General features: G+C 43.5%; 1 long non-coding RNA gene across 3 annotated transcripts in view; it reads right to left on the minus strand.

The window, feature by feature from the left end:
- LOC112546093 (uncharacterized) overlaps nucleotides 1–14,051 on the minus strand; it is a 49,272-nt gene extending 35,221 nt beyond the window's left edge. Inside the window, exons 1-3 of one of the 3 annotated variants that reach the window (XR_012900696.1) lie at nucleotides 4,415–4,862; nucleotides 3,664–3,792; nucleotides 2,996–3,137 (exon numbers count right to left, since the gene is read on the minus strand). This is a non-coding gene — a long non-coding RNA (uncharacterized LOC112546093). Of the gene's footprint in view, nucleotides 1–2,995; nucleotides 3,138–3,663; nucleotides 3,793–4,414; nucleotides 4,863–13,926 lie in introns of those variants that run through there. The other 2 variants (XR_012900697.1, XR_012900695.1) reach the window with 2 other exon arrangements.
- Between the last annotated feature and the right edge of the window lie 3,339 nt (nucleotides 14,052–17,390).

Here is a 17,390-nt window from a genome sequence, read left to right on the forward strand (position 1 = left end):
AGCAAGTCACCAGGTCCTGATGAAATGCATCCCAGGATACTCAAGGAGCTGATAGAGGAGGTATCTGAGCCTTTAGCTATGATCTTTGAAAAATCATGGAAGATAGGGGAGATTCCAGAAGACTGGAAAAGGGCAAATATTATGCCCATCTATAAAAAGGGGAAGAACAGGAAACTATTTTAGCAACTTTCCACCCTATTGCTTACCTCCTGTAATTGCTCAAATTGCTTAGTTATTACACTGCTGTTTTCACAAAATGCCCTTTATTAAAAGTGCAGAATGTTATCGCTCTGGGCTGCTCTACCAACAAGGAAGCAGCATAACGTGTAGTCATGATTTAAAATTAACTCAACAAAGATTTAAACTAGATGTTTGTTTGGAAAGCTTCCCTTTCCATCTTCCAGGGAGCTGGTAAAATATGGAATTATTGGTCATGTGTCCTTATGGAAAAATTCTGCAATTTAGTATGCTTTCTAAATAACTATAAATCTAACCCTTAGCTTCTGTAGCTGGGATAACATTCTCTATTACATTTTATAGGTTGTTTACAGTAATTTATGGAATCAGTTGTAAAGGGTTTTTTTTTCTGTAAGAGTAAGAATAATGATTTGCACTTGTATTTCACCCATCTTCCCAACCCTATTGCACACATTAACAAATTAATTCTAAAGACATTCCCCGGAAGGGAGCAATTTTAATCTTGATTTCACAGAAAGCTGAAGCACAGAGCTTTGACGGACTCCGGGCTGCAGAGAGGACCTTAGATGAAAGTGTTGATGAAAATGGGAAGTTTGAGGCTCCTGTGCTGTGCTCAGAACATTAGACTCAAACAGTCAGACCCTGTCTGATAAAATGGAGGTGGGGGGAGGGAGGAGGTATCTAGTCTCATGATAAACACAAAACTGAAACAAAACTGCCAGCACAACATAACCAATGTTACCAGATCAATTCACCGTCCAGGGCAGCCCACTGCATGTCCTGGAGGTCAAAAGTCCCAGGCTCTTCCGCACTGTAGAGGAAATCTGTTCACGAATTGAGGGCCCCTCACAGATGAGTCCCCCTTCTCTCTGCAAATAAGAAAGTTCCAGTTCAGGTGCCTCCTCTGCTTGCAATGTGGCATGAGGGGAAGAGTGATCCTCTCAAGGCCCCATGCACTGCAGAGCTATTCGACACAAAACCAATGCCAGAAACCAATACCCAGCCAGTGCACATCATAAGGTCCAGGTGTCATGTGCAGCCACTAAGAAACATCACCTAATAAGTACACTGCCTCATTTGGCATCAGTTTAGGTGGATCTAAAGCGTGGCTACATGTGGAGCTTATTGCAGCCATCCAATCTTGCTATGAGAAGAACATGGAGCATGGAGGCAAGGTCCAAATTTGAGAGAAGTAGTTGCAATCTCTTAGCTAGGTACAGGCAGCAAAAAGTGTTCCTAGTGTGATATGAGCATTGGACAAAAGCTACTGGATGCAAGGACAGGAAAATATACTCAGGCAATATGTTTGTTGGCAGCATAGTCTGCACTATAAGGTGTGGGCATGGAAGAGAGAGATCGCTGCTTCTCCTCATCCATAAATTCTGTACATTTTGTCTTCTCTTACTATAGTCTGACTAATATTTTAATAAAACTCCCACATCTTCCCTGCCCAGCCACAGTGCAGTGTGATCCATGACTAAAGCAATAAAACCATTATAAAACACAAAGATACCTATGGACTCTTAAAAACCACCCTGGAAGTTGAACCCTCTTTCTCATGTAACAGAGCACTGTCATGTGTCTAGGCATGGGGCTAGGATGAAGCATGACTATTCCTATTGACATTAATAGGACTACTCTGAGGCTTAATGAGACATGCTTAAATACCTTGCCAAGTCAGGGCTTAGTACAGGGTAAAAGGAAAGTCGTGTGCATGAGGTCCGACAATGGTTACAAAGAAATTAGCAGAAGAAAAGGTTTCTGGCCTTGCTGAGAATAAGGAGAGGTGGAGGATAATGGATGTTGAGAGGTAGCGTATTCTACTCCAGAGGGACTACTGCAGTGATGGTGTGATTATCTGCTTTCCTCCAAAAAGTGCAGTGGCTGTCTCCAAAATGCAGGTGGTTTCAGATAACAGATATCCACCAAGAGAGAACTTGAGGAGAGGATCCATAATACAGCCAAGCCCTAGCATATTGGAAAGCTTTACAAGCAAACTGTCCTAACTCATAATCAGTGTGCCCCAGAGAGCAAACATTCTGCTGCATGAATAGAGAATGGCTGGAAGCCCTACTGTGAGGGAGTTACAATAACCAAACCCCATGATACTGAGAGTGTCTATTGTCCATACAAGGTTGCTGGAGAATAAACAAAGAGGCAGGGGGAACATATTGTGCCAGTTAGGAGGAGCAGGGGGCGGGAAATCTCTGCATCTCTTCCAGCTCACAATTTTCCATGGAAAGGACATAGCTCAGGGCTAGATTCCTAGCCTGGCTTGTTCTCCCCAGATAAGCCCCTTCAATAAACAGAGACACTGCCTCTTATCAATAGCCCCCTTCCTATTAATGAAAAAGTATGTTGGAGATACTTAGATTGGCCCTCAATAGGGTTTGTGGCATTGCCTCCCGCAGTTAGTCCCTGATGCTGGCATGTGCTAAGCACTTCCGGTGCTCTGGTTAAGCCCTTTCAATACCTGTTGCCATCAAAAGACAGGACTATGCAGCACTTTAAAGACTAATAAGATGGTTTATTAGGTGATGAGCTTTCGTGGGCCAGACCCACTTCCTCAGAGAGTATTAAAGGCAATCACTATGCACATAGGATCAAGCCATTATTGATCTGGCACCCTAAGTGGGCATGGTGAGATTTGGAGACACTCTGCAGTATTCAGGGCCAGCTTCAGGATTTGTCCAACCTCCCAACCCAAATCTACAGTCCACAGTGTTTGCATCTTCACATTTCAGCAATGCACCGTGAGGCTCTCAGGAACTGGTGCAACATTAAAATACAAGCTCACCTTGTTGTACTGCTGGGAATAACTTCACACATTTTGGTTCTGTAAAGTAGGCTTGTAGAACATGGGAGGGCAGATTAAGAGTGATAACCAGGATGGGATTGTTCCAAAGGACTCATGCAACCTTATACTGCTGAAGACAGCCCTAGCAAATGTAGAATTAGGATTTCATGAAACTAAAAACAAGAACAAAAAAAATTCCCAAGCTGACCCTGATTCTTCTCTGCCATGCACCATATGCCCATCATTTACACTTGAGCAGTGGTTGTAATGTGCTATCAAGTCAGAACGCTGGAAATGATAACTCAGCGTGCAAGGCAATGAAGAATCAAGCCATGAGTATTTATGCCTCAGCTTAGAATGGCATCAGAGCTTAAAAATCTGTAATTAGCAAGAGATACAGTACAATAACCAAACTGGTCTCTTGACAGTATCACATTTTATAGTTTGGATTCATGGATCCTGTTAGAGGCAATGCATCTTTTATCATGTCTCCTTTATGATTTCTCTGCTCTGGGCAGTCACAAGAAAATCTGAAACATCAGGAAAAAAATTAAGATTCAGTGGCAATATAAATAGCAAGAAAACAGCATGGCCTAAGCTCTGAAAAAAGAGTTATGAAAAAGGGAGAACATTGTTAGAATGCAAAATATGGCATAATTTCAGCTCACCGCATAACTGTTGAGTGTTATCAAAGTGGACTGACTGTGATGTAAAAGGAAACAAAGTTTTAACTGAAGAAATGCAGACTCAGAAGAAAAACTTCAGACCAAATGCTGGTGCAATCCTCCCAGGAATCCCTGCAGAAATTCAGAAAAACTTTACATGTTTCATATCATTTGTTTCTTTTTGCATCTGAAAAAAACACACTTGCACCTTATTAATGGAAATCAATTAGAAACAGTCTGGGAATCAAATAGAAGCCAAATGAAATGCAGAGTTGACTAGAGGCTCTGAAGGAAATGTGCTTTGTGTTAACCAGGCTATTAGAGAAAACAAAATCTGAAAGTGCTGAGAGCTTCAAAGACATGTCATGGCCCCAGTCCAAATTCCCAGCAACACACTGGGCTGAGATAGATTCACTGGGCTGTCATTTAACCCTTTCATTTCCTAAAGAAGGTCATGAGAATTAAATATCGTGTATACAGTATATAGAAATACATCATTTTTCATTCCTTTGAAATTAGTAAATTGGGGCTAGATCAAATTTTTCATTTTTCACTTAAAAGCTACTTAGTATAACTGAGAGCTACATTGGCTGAAAGACTGAGCAAAGAAGAGTGTAAACAAGAGAAATTGCAGGGACTGGATTTGTCGTTTCTCTGCAGGAGCCTTTGTTGTTAACCACACTACAGTACAATGTTACCCTAATGTCTGGCATTTGATATAGAAGGGAAGCTATGGAAATCCAGGAGTACTCACCATTGATTCTCTGAGCAGAGTTCACTAAATCAAGAACTGTGCCCCCCTCCCCACTCCATGGAGAGTGGGTCACAAGAGACAGAAAGAACGTCACAATGATCCCTTTCTGTAGCAAGTGGAGGAGGTGTCATTGGCACCCAGTCCCCATCCTTTCAGCCAGTTGGGTGCTGGCTTTTTGAGGCCAACAGTGCCATATTCTCTTCTGATGTTAGTCCCATCAATGTCAATAGCAGAGAGCTTGGCCAGAAGTCCATTTTGTTAGCCTGGGCTGCGTTCCTAATGTCTTTTCATGACCTGGAGCGGGAAAGAGGGCAGCCACAGGCTCCCGGTGGGAATGAAAGGCATTTCCAGCATAGAGAGGGAAGGATTTTGGGAGGTTGGAAGCAGCAGCGCAGCACAGACTAAAAGAAAAAGTGAAGCATGAAGGCTGTACACAATGTTCCAAAGAAGTTTCTTTAACAGAGAGTGGGAGGCAAGCAGAGTGACAGCTAACAAATGTCTACCAAGTGATTCGTTAGTAAGTAGGACGCGCATTCTGAAGGGAAATGCAGGGCAAGGGACTGCTCAGCACACACAGCATCTCGAAAAAAGAGGTGAGAGAAATTGGACAATGTAAAATTAAATTGAAATATACTCAGAAAAACATAAGGGTTTGAATATGTGCACAGGGAATGAAGGATAGCTCAGTGGTTTGAGCATTGGCCTCCTAAACCCACAGGTTGTGAGCTCAATCCTTGAGGGAGCCATTTAGGGAGCTGGGGCAAATCTGTCAGTGATGGTGCTTGGGCAGGGCACTGGACTTGATGACCTTTCAAGGTCCCTTCCAGCTCTATGAGATAGGTATATCTCCATTTGTTATATTAAATCCTAGCTCCATTGAAGTAAATGGTAAATTGGGGACAATGGGAGTTTTCCCCTTGACTACATTGGGGCAAAGATTACAAGCATGGACACACACACGCGCTACTTACATTTGTATTCTGTAAGTGACCGTGTCTCTTCTTTAGGCACTGGCATACACGCTACATGGGGGATTAAGTGCCTTCCATTTCCCATGAGAAAACAAAACCTTGGCAACAATGCCTCTAACTTAACCAAACAACCATTCCCTTAGGTGCATATATATGGATACTTCTCTTGGGACCTGCACAACTGAGTTCACACAGGCATCCAGAAACCTAGGCAGACTTCTACTGTCAGGATTGAGGCTCAGCGGTGGAGCAAGAAAAGGAAACTGTACACTGCTGTCGCTTATATATACCTCGTCTAGAGATGAACAGAAGCCTTCATTCTCCATTGCTATCGCCCTATCCCATTTCATGAGCATCAAATCAACACTAGAAAGGTTTAAAAGGAAACAAGCTCTTTGTTAAGTATCAGAGGGGTAGCCGTGTTAGTCTGAATCTGCAAAAGCGACGAGGAGTCCTGTGGCACCTTATAGACTAACTGAAGTGTAGGAGCATAAGCTTTCGTGGGCAAAGACCCACTTCGTCAGATGCATGTAGACTACAAGCTCTTTGTTATGTGTGTGTACAGTGCCTAGCACAATGAAGCCCCAAGCCCTGATTGGTTCTTCAGGCACCCCTGCAATATAACAATTCATAACTATACAAGTATTACAACCAAAACAGAAGCACACGTTTGGATAAAGATTTTAGTCTCACTCTAAGGCCCTAAAAAAGAAAAGACAGGGTTTCTTTTTTGAGGAGACTGCAATGAAACAAGGATGTGTTTGCTCCCATGAGCCTTTGGGTAGCTGTGAGAATTTCTGAGGCAGGACAATGTCATGAAGTGTATGCGCTAACGATGATTATGTAAAATTCTGGCTCTGAATCGGCATCTGTGCTTTGTTCAGAAGGGAAGCATGTGTGTATTATGTGTGTGTATATATGGGTAAGTAGTAGATGTTAGAGCTGGTTAACAGTTTTTGCATTATTTCTCCTTTGAAAAGTTACCTTAATTTTTTTTAATTTGCAATTTTTAGGGTTTTTTTTAACAAACCTGAAACCAAAAATGTTAGGATTCCAATTTTCCTTCCTTCTCCCCTCCTAACCTGCAACTTTTCTAATAAAAAAGGAGACTAGAGAAAAAAAGAAGTGGAGTAAAAGAAAATGGGGAAGAACAAAGTGAAAGTAATGGAGCAGAAAATAACTCCACCACCAAACAGAAGACCCAAACCATTTTAAAATGGAACATTTTTTATAATGTTTTTTCAGAGACTATGTCGAATAAATGAAAGCTCCTTCTTTTTCAGAACCTAAGGAACAAAATTATGATAGTTTTGTACAAAAGCATGATTATTTTCAACCATCTCTAATTATTGTATAACTAGCCAATTAGCCCGTCATAAGATGGGATTTAAGGTCTCTCTTCCACGTTGGTCTTCTCTCCTGGGCCTCCAGTCTCTCACTCCATGTCTCTTTCTCTCTCTCTTCTCCTCCTACTGCCTCCCCCTCTCTCTCACCTCTCCTCTGCCTTCTGCCTCTCTCTCCATCTCTCTCTTTCTCTTCTCCCCCTCCTGCCTCTCACCCTCTCTCCGCTCTCCTCTGTCTCCATCGGGGATGCACGTTCGTCCAGACCCCGCCCCATGGGCATGTACATCACCGCCCTGCCCCCCTTCGCCTCCCACTGTAGCGCTCGGCTGACTTCTGTGCTGCTCAGCCTGGCCGCCGTGCGGGAGCAAGCAGCGCAAACGGCCTCTCCCTCTCTTCTCCTCCTCCCACCTCTCACTCTGTGTTTCTCTTCTCCTCCTCCTGCTATGTCTCTGTCATGCTCTCTCTCAGGGTGTGTCTAAACTACATGGCTCCGTCGATGGAGCCATGTAGATTAGGCTGATCGACAGAGGGAAATGAAGCCGAGATTAAATAATCGTGGCTTCATTTAAATTTAAATGGCTGCCGCGCTCTACTGACCAGCTGATGATCAGCTGTTTGTTGGCAGATCGGGGCAGTCTGGACGCACCGTGGTCGACAAGGAAGCCTTTGTCGACCAGCACAGGTATCCCTCGTATCCCTCACTGTCCTCTGCCTCCTCCGTTCTTCTCTCTGTCTCCTCTGCGTCCTCTGTGTCTGCTCCACTTTCCTCCTTTTGAATCTGGCGCCCTTTCCTGATGTCAGAGATGCACACTTGTCCAGGCCCCGCCCCCTGACTGTTTCCTCTGGGTGGCGCTGTTGCCTCCCGCTGTGGTGCTCGGCTGACTTCTGCGCCGCTCAGCCAGGCCGCCGCGCAGGAGCAAGCAGTGCAAGCGGCTGTTTGGGCTCCGAGCTCCCCATGCAGTTCCCTTGCGCTGCTTGCTCCCACATGGTGGCCCGGCTAAGCGGCGCAGAAGTCAGCCGAGCGCCACGGCAGGAGGAAACAGCGCTGCCCAGAGGGAACAGCCAGTGTTTCAGTGTTACAGAGTCACAGACATTGGGCTACTATATATATTACATTAGCACCCAGAAGTCTTGATCAGGGTTCTGTTGTGCTGGGCATGTACAAATATATATAAAAGATGGTCTCTAATCATGGAACTTGTAATCTAACTAATGCTAAGATCTGACAAGTGGATGAACAACAGAAGGAGAGAAGGTGAGGAAAAAAGAAGAAAAAAGAGACAGTAATAAGAACACAAGGCTGCATAGATTAGCTGTATACATAATTTATAGCCTTCTGTTTTGTTAAATTCACAAATAAGTGAACAGGAGATTTTAATGGATCTGTCAGAGGCCACCTGCTTAATCATGATCATTAGGCAGTCAACCAAGGGTAGCAAGGTGGGTTTTGAGATGTGATTAAAAGGACAGAGTAGTGTCCTTGCAGATGGATTCTGGCAGAATGTTCCATGCATACAGAACACCACAGGAGAAGATACAAAGTCATTATGAGCAGACATGCCAGCATGGAGGCTGCCACAGATGAAAGAAAAGCAGGAAGATGGCTGTTACAAAAATAAAAGCAGAGTTATTGTATAATGTCCCATTTTGACCCCCTCCATTTATAGGTTTTAATTTTTTTAATGAATCAAAACAAAATTTTGAGTGCAGATCCAGTAACTTAATCATTGTGTTTTATCTTTTGGGGCCATTGTTCAGAGGAGTCTTTTGCTGCCTTTGATTTTATTTGTTGTTTGTATTAGTGTAGTATATAGGGAGCCCCAGTTGTGGGCTAGGACTCCACTGTGCTAGATGCTGTACAATCACAGAACCAAACAGTGGTCCCTACACCAGAATCTTTACTATTTATGCATCAAAGAAGACAGAACACATGGATTCTGACAGACTGGGGAGTACAAAGAAACAGTGAGACAATATGGTCAGTACATACGATGATAATGGCTGACCAGAAATCAATCTTTACTTATCTCTTTTTCAACATGGGAGACACTATGAGCTGGTTTGCAAGTGCAATTATTGATTTCACTCATTGCCGGGGGGGGGGGGGGGGGAGGGGAGAACCTTGCTATACTACATTGCAGCTTTCCTTAGAGTAAAGATACCTATTGTGAAACTATGTTTAATTACTCCAGGGCTAGCCTCAAAAGATAATTTGCAGATGGCATCCCAATGTGTCTCAAATCACTTTTCTGTGGTAGTATTGGGCAAACACTTTGCTTATGCACACTTTTGAGGCTTTTATGAGTAGGATCCTATCAAATTCATGGCTATAAAAATAATGTGACAAACCATGAAATCTGGTCTCTCCCTGTGAAATCTGGTCTTTTGTGTACTTTCACCATATACTATACAGATTTCAGGGGATAGACTAATGTTTCTCAAATTGGGTGTCATGAACCAAAAGGGAGTTGCAGGGGTGTGTGTGTGCAAAATTATTTTGGGGGAGTATTGTGTAATGAGTCTGGGACAGCAACATGGCCTCCCTCTGACCCGGAAGAGGAAGGGCCCTCTAAGACCCCTTGGTGGGTGGGTCCATCCTCACCTAGCCCCGCCCACAGAAAGCTAGAGGGAGGGACTAGGAGTATAAGAGCTGAGAGCTCAGTCAGCACCCAGAAGCTGAACAGGTCAGATGCTTGGCTCCAGCTTCTGCAGTGAAGGGCTCTGTCATGCTGGTCCTGATGGGAGGACTGGGTTGGGCTGCCAGAACCCCTGCTAGCCCCTGACCCAGGCTGCTGAGACCGCTGCCATGGCTTGAAGACACTCTGAGCTCTCCAGGACCCCCGCTGGACGCAAATGATTGGACCGGTCCACCTGCGCCCCTGCCTGAGCTGGAACCCATGGACACCTTGCCAGCCCCTCTGTCACCAGCGGACCCCGAGGAGCAGCGTTCCCCCCCCCCCGCCACCCTTCCCATATCCCCTCTCCCCTGACCCAGGGCTGGACCTTATACACTGTTAGCCTAGGCTGCACATCAACTTGGGCCTTATACCCTCTCACTTGGTCAACGGCTAGGCTGAGGCATGCCACACAAACTTGTTAGCCACTAAGGCACTGCGACTGCCCTCTGTAGGGGCACTATAGGAGTCAGTGTGGCCTTCCACTGCATTGTACCCTTTACAATTGCCATGCTTACTACTGTGCTGCCTTCAGAGCTGGGCAACTGAAGAGTGGCAGCGGTTGGCTAGGTGCCTAGTTCTACGGGCAGCAGCACAGAAGTAAGGATAGCAATACCATGCCATGCCATACTTACTTCTGGGCTGCTGTTGGCAGCAGCTTTGCCTTCAGAGCTGGGCTTCTGGCCAGCTGCTGCTGCTCTCAACCTCTGCTCTCCAGTGCTGCTATCAGAGCAGCACAAAAGTAAGGATAGCAGTACTGCATCCCCCTCACCCCCCGTACAGTAACCTTGAGATCTCCCATTCTCTTTTGGGTCTAGACCCCTAGAATTCCAACACCATGAAATTTCATATTTAAATACAGGCAATCCCCGGGTTACATGGATCCGACTTACATCGGATCCCTACTTACAAACGGGGTGAGGCAGCCCCGCACTAGCTGCTTTCCCCCAGCAGACCACGGAGACGCGAAGCTAGCGCGCCCCCCAGCAGACCAGGGAGACGCGGAGCGGCTTTTCTCAGCAGACACCTCAGCTTGAGAATAAAGGACTGAGGGAAGTGAGGTGTGGGAGAATAAAACTGAGCTCTGGAGAAATGTTTGGCTAGAGTTTCCCCTACAATATGTACCAGTTCCGACTTACATACAAATTCAACTTAAGAACAAACCTACATTCCCTATCTTGTACGTAACCCGGGGACTGCCTGTAACTGAAATCATGACATTTATGATTTTTAAAAATTCTATGACCATTACATTGACTAAAGTGGGCTGTGAATTTGGTAGGGCCCTATTTATGCATATTACTAACAGCATGAAAGGGAGACTGGTGAATGGAGAAATAAGCAAAACATGGACTAGAGATGTAATTTCATTCTAAATAATGGTGCAGAATCTGTATGAAACTTTATTTTTATGCCAGGGCAGCTCTAACATGGATTCATGGATTAAATGGTACCCATGGAAATCATGAAGCTGCAGTTGCAAACAGGCAAGCATACACTTCTATCAGCCCAGTGTGGAGGGGAGGACCTGGGGAAAAGGGCGGGGCTAGAGAATGAGCTCATCTTGCTCTCACCCCACAGTGGAGGCTTCTGTCCCATGGAATTGGGCAGAGCTTCCTGCCGGTTATTACATCATGGCGAAGGGTGGTCAAGCCAAATCTGAGCGATGCTGTGACCCTGTGTACCAGGTTCCAATGCCCAGAGTGAGGAGGGGATGGACAGGAACCATGGTGGGATGAATGCAGGGTGGGCCCACACTCCAGCCCCTGCTGCCATGGAGCCTCCCTCTCCCCCACGCTGGGAGTAGGGTTGTGGTGCCTGCTGGAGGTGGTTTGTGCACCCACTGAACTGGGAGGCCACATCCATCCCTGGTTTTAGGACATTTAAGACCAAGATTTCATTTGGTCAGTGAAACACTCAGAAACAATTGCTTATAGTCTTACTGTTGAGGAGCATCAGCAAGTGGCAGCTTTGTCATTTCTATAACCTGCAGCAAACTGCTTGCCTTAAAAATGCCCATGTTTCCTGACTACAAATCACATTTCAATAATGTATAGCCACAGGAGAGCACAGTTCTCATTCACTCTAAGAACTTCTGCTCTGCTGCTTTCAGGCGACCCCTAGCATATTTATTACCCCCTTGTTCTTGACAAGGAGCTCAAACACCAGAGCGGGGCCTAGACTCACATGAAAGGCTTTGCCCCCAAGAAAGGGAAAGAGGAACAGAGAGCGAGTTTCTGATTCTCTGACCAATTACAAGAGCCCCAACACTAGGAAATTATTTCAAAATAACTTATTTCAAAATAATAACTCCCAAAATAACTATTTTGAAATAGTGTGTCCACATTACAGGGAAAACCTTGAAATTAGTCTGAGGCAAGCTCCATTAATGTGGATGTGCTACCTCAAGTTAGAGCCCCAGGAAGCACTGGGGAGTAATTACTTTGAATGACTCTGAGAAGTACTTATTTTAAAATAGCAGCAGCAGCAGCAGAGCATCTACACTACCGTTATTTCAAAGTAACTATTTTGAAATAAACATTATTCCTCATGGAAAGCAGGAGTGATTATTTTGAAATAACAGGCTTAGTAGTCTGGACGCTTCACTTGTTTCAAAATAAGGGGAGTAATTTTGAAATATCTCCCTAGAGTAGACCAGGGCTAAATTCTAATCTTGTATATCATGAAGATTATGATAGCATTTAAGCAGTAGCTGATAGACATGAGCAATAACCCCTGTAAAAAGAAGAAATGCCTTCCACAAACAGTAACTCTGAAATTACTGGTAAATGGGAACCTCTCGGTACTGTGGATTCACAGGTGAACTTTATATCTGCTTTTTCTTGGATTCTAGACAGGAGCCTTAACCATATGTCAATAAATTTACCATGACAAGAAGACAAATTACAGCCCAGATTACAAATCCATCTAACATCTAGCAACAGTGATTAGCAATAGATGTTTTATAGTGTGTTTATCTTCCCACAATATTGGTTATAAAATAATCAATGAAATGAATAACCAGCTTGATTACACCGCTATTTCTCATGTGACGCCTCAGCCCCCTCCTCTGAATAGAGCAGGAAAATACTTATTTTATTATTACCCAAATGAGTTATGCTTGTACCTTTTTCTTGTTCTCATCATCAGTGTCATAAGAAGAGATTCATTTTGTGCTATTTCTTGTTCTCTTTATAATCTTTGTCACTAGACTATAGCATAGGATCAGAATTTTTATGCCTCATGTATTCTCTGAAAGATTATGGTAGTAAACTCAATTGCTTTGACCTTCTCAGTGTTTTATAATTTAATTCATTGGCCATACCCATTCTCTCTCCCTTACCCACATCTCCTTCTGCCTGTTCACAGCCTAACTAGAAGACTTAGCCAGCATTGCTTGGGTCTGGCACAGGGATGGGGGTGGGGATAGAGGTAGGAGGGGAGTATGCAGGCCTCCTTCCGGTGCTGTCCAGGCCTGGCCTGAATCTAGAGGTCCTGGCGTGGGGCCAGAGGGGGGGGCTGAGTAGAAGTAGAGGGGGCCCTGTCAGAGGTATGGGGAGCCCAGGCAGAGGCCAGGAATGTAGGGGGCCTAGTGAGCTATGCAGGCCTCCTGCTGCCATTCCCCAGGCCTGGCCCAGGGATGGGTAGGAACCATGCAGGCCTCCTGCCAGCACTCCCTGGGGCCGGACCAGGGGCTAGCGGGGTTCCCAGTACCATTCTGCCTCATCTTTCTGACAAAGCTTGCAAGGGGAAAACAGAATAGCAATGCACATGTCCCATCTCTTTCCTAGAACTATAACAAGGATACAAACCGGCACAAATACCATCTTTGCTTATGACAATGAATGAAATGGGCAATGGGACAAAGATAGCCTCTTCTCTGCATTTTCAAGATTATGAATTGCTGATTCTTTTGGACACGGTATATGTGTTTGGGTAACATGGATAACAGCTGGAGTAGTGACCTGTTAATTCCTTCAGTGCTGGTCTTCCCTTGCAGGTACCTCTCCTGTTGCCACCCTATTAATTACTCCTAGGAGCACCCAAACATAAAAAATCTGTGACAAAAATGTATAAATTCTGCAAATTTTATTTGTCAAAATAACACTTCATAATCATACCAGTTTTAATTATTTTGTCAATTTATTTAAAAATACCTGTCAGGAAGTATATTTGCAACAATACAGACAGACAGACAGACAGACAGACACACACACACACACACACACACACACACACACACACAGAGAGAGAGAGAGAGAGAGAGAGAGAGAGAGAGAGAGAGTAATAATTCCCCTGGGAGTAAAGCAGTAAAGAAACACCTCTGACAACCCAGCTCCCGTTTGCCCTCTTCCCTACCCAGACTGCAGGACAGAAGGCCAGATACCCATAATCTTTCTCCCATAGCGCACTTGTGCTCCCCCAGTCAATATGTTTGAACCCCCCTCCGCCCAGAGCTCAACCATGGGCCCTCCAGACCAGATACTGATCCCTTCTACCAGAGTAGCTGTGCCCTCCTTACCTACAACCCCTCCTCAAGGATCCAGAGGGAGAAACAGCTTGATGCTTGCTCCCAGGGTTGCACTGAGTTTCCTGAGCCACACTCTCCTTCCCTCAGAACATGCTGAGAACTAGAGTTGCCAGGACCCCTAGATCCCTCTCCTTCCCCTTCCCCAGCTGTATCTTCTATGGACAAGCTGGGGTTTGCTCAGTCCCGTCTCCCCCTACTGGTGATTAACAGCACTGCAGCCCACTTCAGTAGGTGACAGTAAATACTGTTGTTTCAGAGGGGTAGACATGTTAGTCTGTAACTGCAAAAAACTTTAAAAAAAAACAACAAATAGTCCTGCAGAACCTTAGAGACTAACAAAAAATATAAATGGCATCATGAACTTTCGTGGGCACAATCCACTTCTTTAGATGAATGGAGTTAAGGGGTCCAGGTTGCAAAATAAATAGCAGAGAAAGACGGGATGGCGAGGGGAAAAAGAGGGAAAAATAGTCAACTAGAGTGTTCATGCTAAATGAAGCTGATAGAGTGGGATCTAATTTAAGTACCCGATGCTTGGCTTTTTATGTCATTAGGATATGGAATGTAGCGAGTAATCCAGTTAAGGTCTTTGTTTAAACCTCTATGCAGGTATCAAACTTGTAAATGAAATTAAATTCTGCAGCTTCCCTTGCAAGCTCATTTTTTAAATTGGCTTGTAATAATAGGGTAACTTTGAGTTCCATTAATGAGTACCCGTGCAAGTTAAAATGTTCCAACAGATTTTTGTGCATTACCTTTTCAGATATCTGATTTGTGTCCATTAATCCTTTGTTGCAGAGACTGTCCAGTTTGGCCAATATGCACAGCAAAGGGGCATTTCTGGCACTTGATGGCATAGATCACATTGGTGGATGAGCAGTTATATGAACCTTTGATGTGGTGGTTTATGTGGTTAGGGCTTATGATGTAGCTAGTATATATGTGTGGACAGAGTTGGCACCAGAGTTGATTGCAGGGGTTCCTGGAGGAGTATGATGGAGGTGTGCTGTGTGGTTGCTGAAAAGAATTTGTTTAAGGTTAGGAGGTTGTCTGTAGGTGAGCAACCTGGACTCCTTAACTCCATTCATCTGAAGAAGTGGGTTATACCCACGAAAGCCATCTACATTTTTGTTAATCTCTAAGGGTACGTCTAGACTACACCTCTCTGTTGACAGAAAGATGTAGATTAGGGACATCGAAATTGCTAATGAAGCGGGCATTTAAATATCCCACGCTTCATTAGCATAAACATGACTGCCGCTTTTTTTTCGAAACTGAGCTTTTTTTAAAAAAAAAAACCCTGGCAGTCTAGACACGGATCTTTCAAAATATAAACCCTTTTTCGAAAGATCTTGTATTCATCAAAAAATGAGGTTTACATGATCTTTCGAAAAAGGGTTTGTTTTTCAAAAGATCCACGTCTAGACTGCCATTTTTTTTCGAAAACGCTCCGTTTAAAAAAAAGCAGTGGCCATGTTTATGCTAATGAAGCGTGGGATATTTAAATCGTGCCTAATTTCAATGTGCCTAATCTACATCTCTCTGTTGACAGAGAGGTGTAGTCTAGACCCAGCCTAAGGATCTGCAGGACTATTTGTTGTTTAATTTTTTTAGTAAATTCTGTGTGCATGTTAATTTATGCAAATTTCTGCATTGGTAAATACATCTGCCAGGAGTAATTATTGTTCCAAGGCAATGGAATGTTAGGGATAATAAGTGTGCTCTTCCAGCATGTCCTTTGCTCACCCAGCTGCATAAGTGGAATGTACTCCCATGTATAGTACACTCATTGGTAGTCCATCATTTAAATGAATGGACAGCAATTATGTATTTTCACAGGCTCAATGAATGCAGGGAGCCCTTTTGATTTACTACAAAAATTTGGATGTGAGCACCGAAATTGAATTGGTTTAGCCAGCCCATAAAAACAAGAAACAATTAGGTGGTTTAGCCAGCCCATAAAAACAAAATAACAACAGAGTTTTTTCTCCTCACTTACACAATGAACATCTACTTTTCAAGAGACTTATCAAGAAATATGGACATTCTTTCCTGCATCAAGATCTGCTTGGCAAGAAAAGGAAGAAATCAGGGAGTGCATTATGGCTTTCTGATTTTCAAGCTATACTGCCATGACTTATGAGAGCTGACTATGGTCCCCTAAAAACCATGTACTACCTGAAACTTAGTGCAATAGTATTCAACTTCACCCCATCATTCCCTTCTCATTGTGGGGGGGGGGGGAGGTGGTTGGCATAGGAACCAGCTGAGAATAGCTTCTGCCAAAGGAATTCTTAGCTTGGCAAATGTAGCCAGATTCTAGCTTCTTTGAACTATTCATGTGACTATTATAGACCAGAGAATCTTCCCTATAATATTAATTGGAAGATTGTGAAAGAGGGAGCACATGATATTGTGATGAAAGACAAACTTCTTAAACTGTCACCACAACCTACTTATCTAGAATTGTCCAAGAATTATAATGAATTCTACAAAACATCAATACACCAAAAACATGCAGATGAGAGACCATAAAATGGGTGTTGAGGTTTACAGGAAAACAAAGTTAACAATTTAACCTTAATTTTAACCAATTTACCTTTAATTAATTTAACCTAAGCTTAAAAAATAATTCCAAGGTGGGTCAAAGACAAATCAAATAGAGACCATCATAACAGCCCTTATACTGACCCCATAACTTTCACCATGAGGTTGGCCAAGTGGCTGTTTTAGAGGAACAAGTGAAACTAACAATTTGACTTATTTGAAAAATTCAGCAGCTGGAAAAATTGTTTTTATTTTTGTCCCCCACAAACTGGTGCCTGTATTCAGCCAATGGACTCTGAGGAAAGCAGATTAATGGCTTGATGGCTAGCTAATGCTCTGTATGGGTACGTCTACACTGCAGTGCTATTTTGGGATACTTCTGGTATCCTAAAATAGCTATTCTGCATCTTTGAAACAAACCTGTTACTTCAAAATATAACGGGCTCGCTATTCCAACGTCCCTGTAAACCTCATTCCACGAGGATTAAGGGACATTTCGGAATAGCAGTTTATTTCAAAATTTGGTGCTATGTATACAGCACCAAATTATGAAATAAGCTATTTCAAAATTAACTCAAAATAAGCTATGCAATGTGCATAGATGTACCCTATATGTGTAAGCTGAATGAACCTGCTGTGTTACTGAATGTCCTGGGATTCTACTGGAGTTCAACAAGATGTGCCAAAAATCATAATAGCATAGCAGGTGAAGTGGGTGATTAGTAAAGGAAAAGTTAGATGAGTCACTCACTTTGTGAGTAAAACAAAGGCATCATTTTCTCAGGCAGAGGGACAGTGGTATATAATTGCAGTATAAAATCCATGATACAAATTATGTCTGAAAAGCTAAAAACACAAGAAAGAGCTGGTGATAATTTTTATAGTGAAATATTTTAATTTAAATCTGT

Source organism: Pelodiscus sinensis, chromosome 1, assembly GCF_049634645.1.
Source record: "Pelodiscus sinensis isolate JC-2024 chromosome 1, ASM4963464v1, whole genome shotgun sequence".
Classification (NCBI taxonomy): Eukaryota; Metazoa; Chordata; order Testudines; family Trionychidae; genus Pelodiscus; species Pelodiscus sinensis.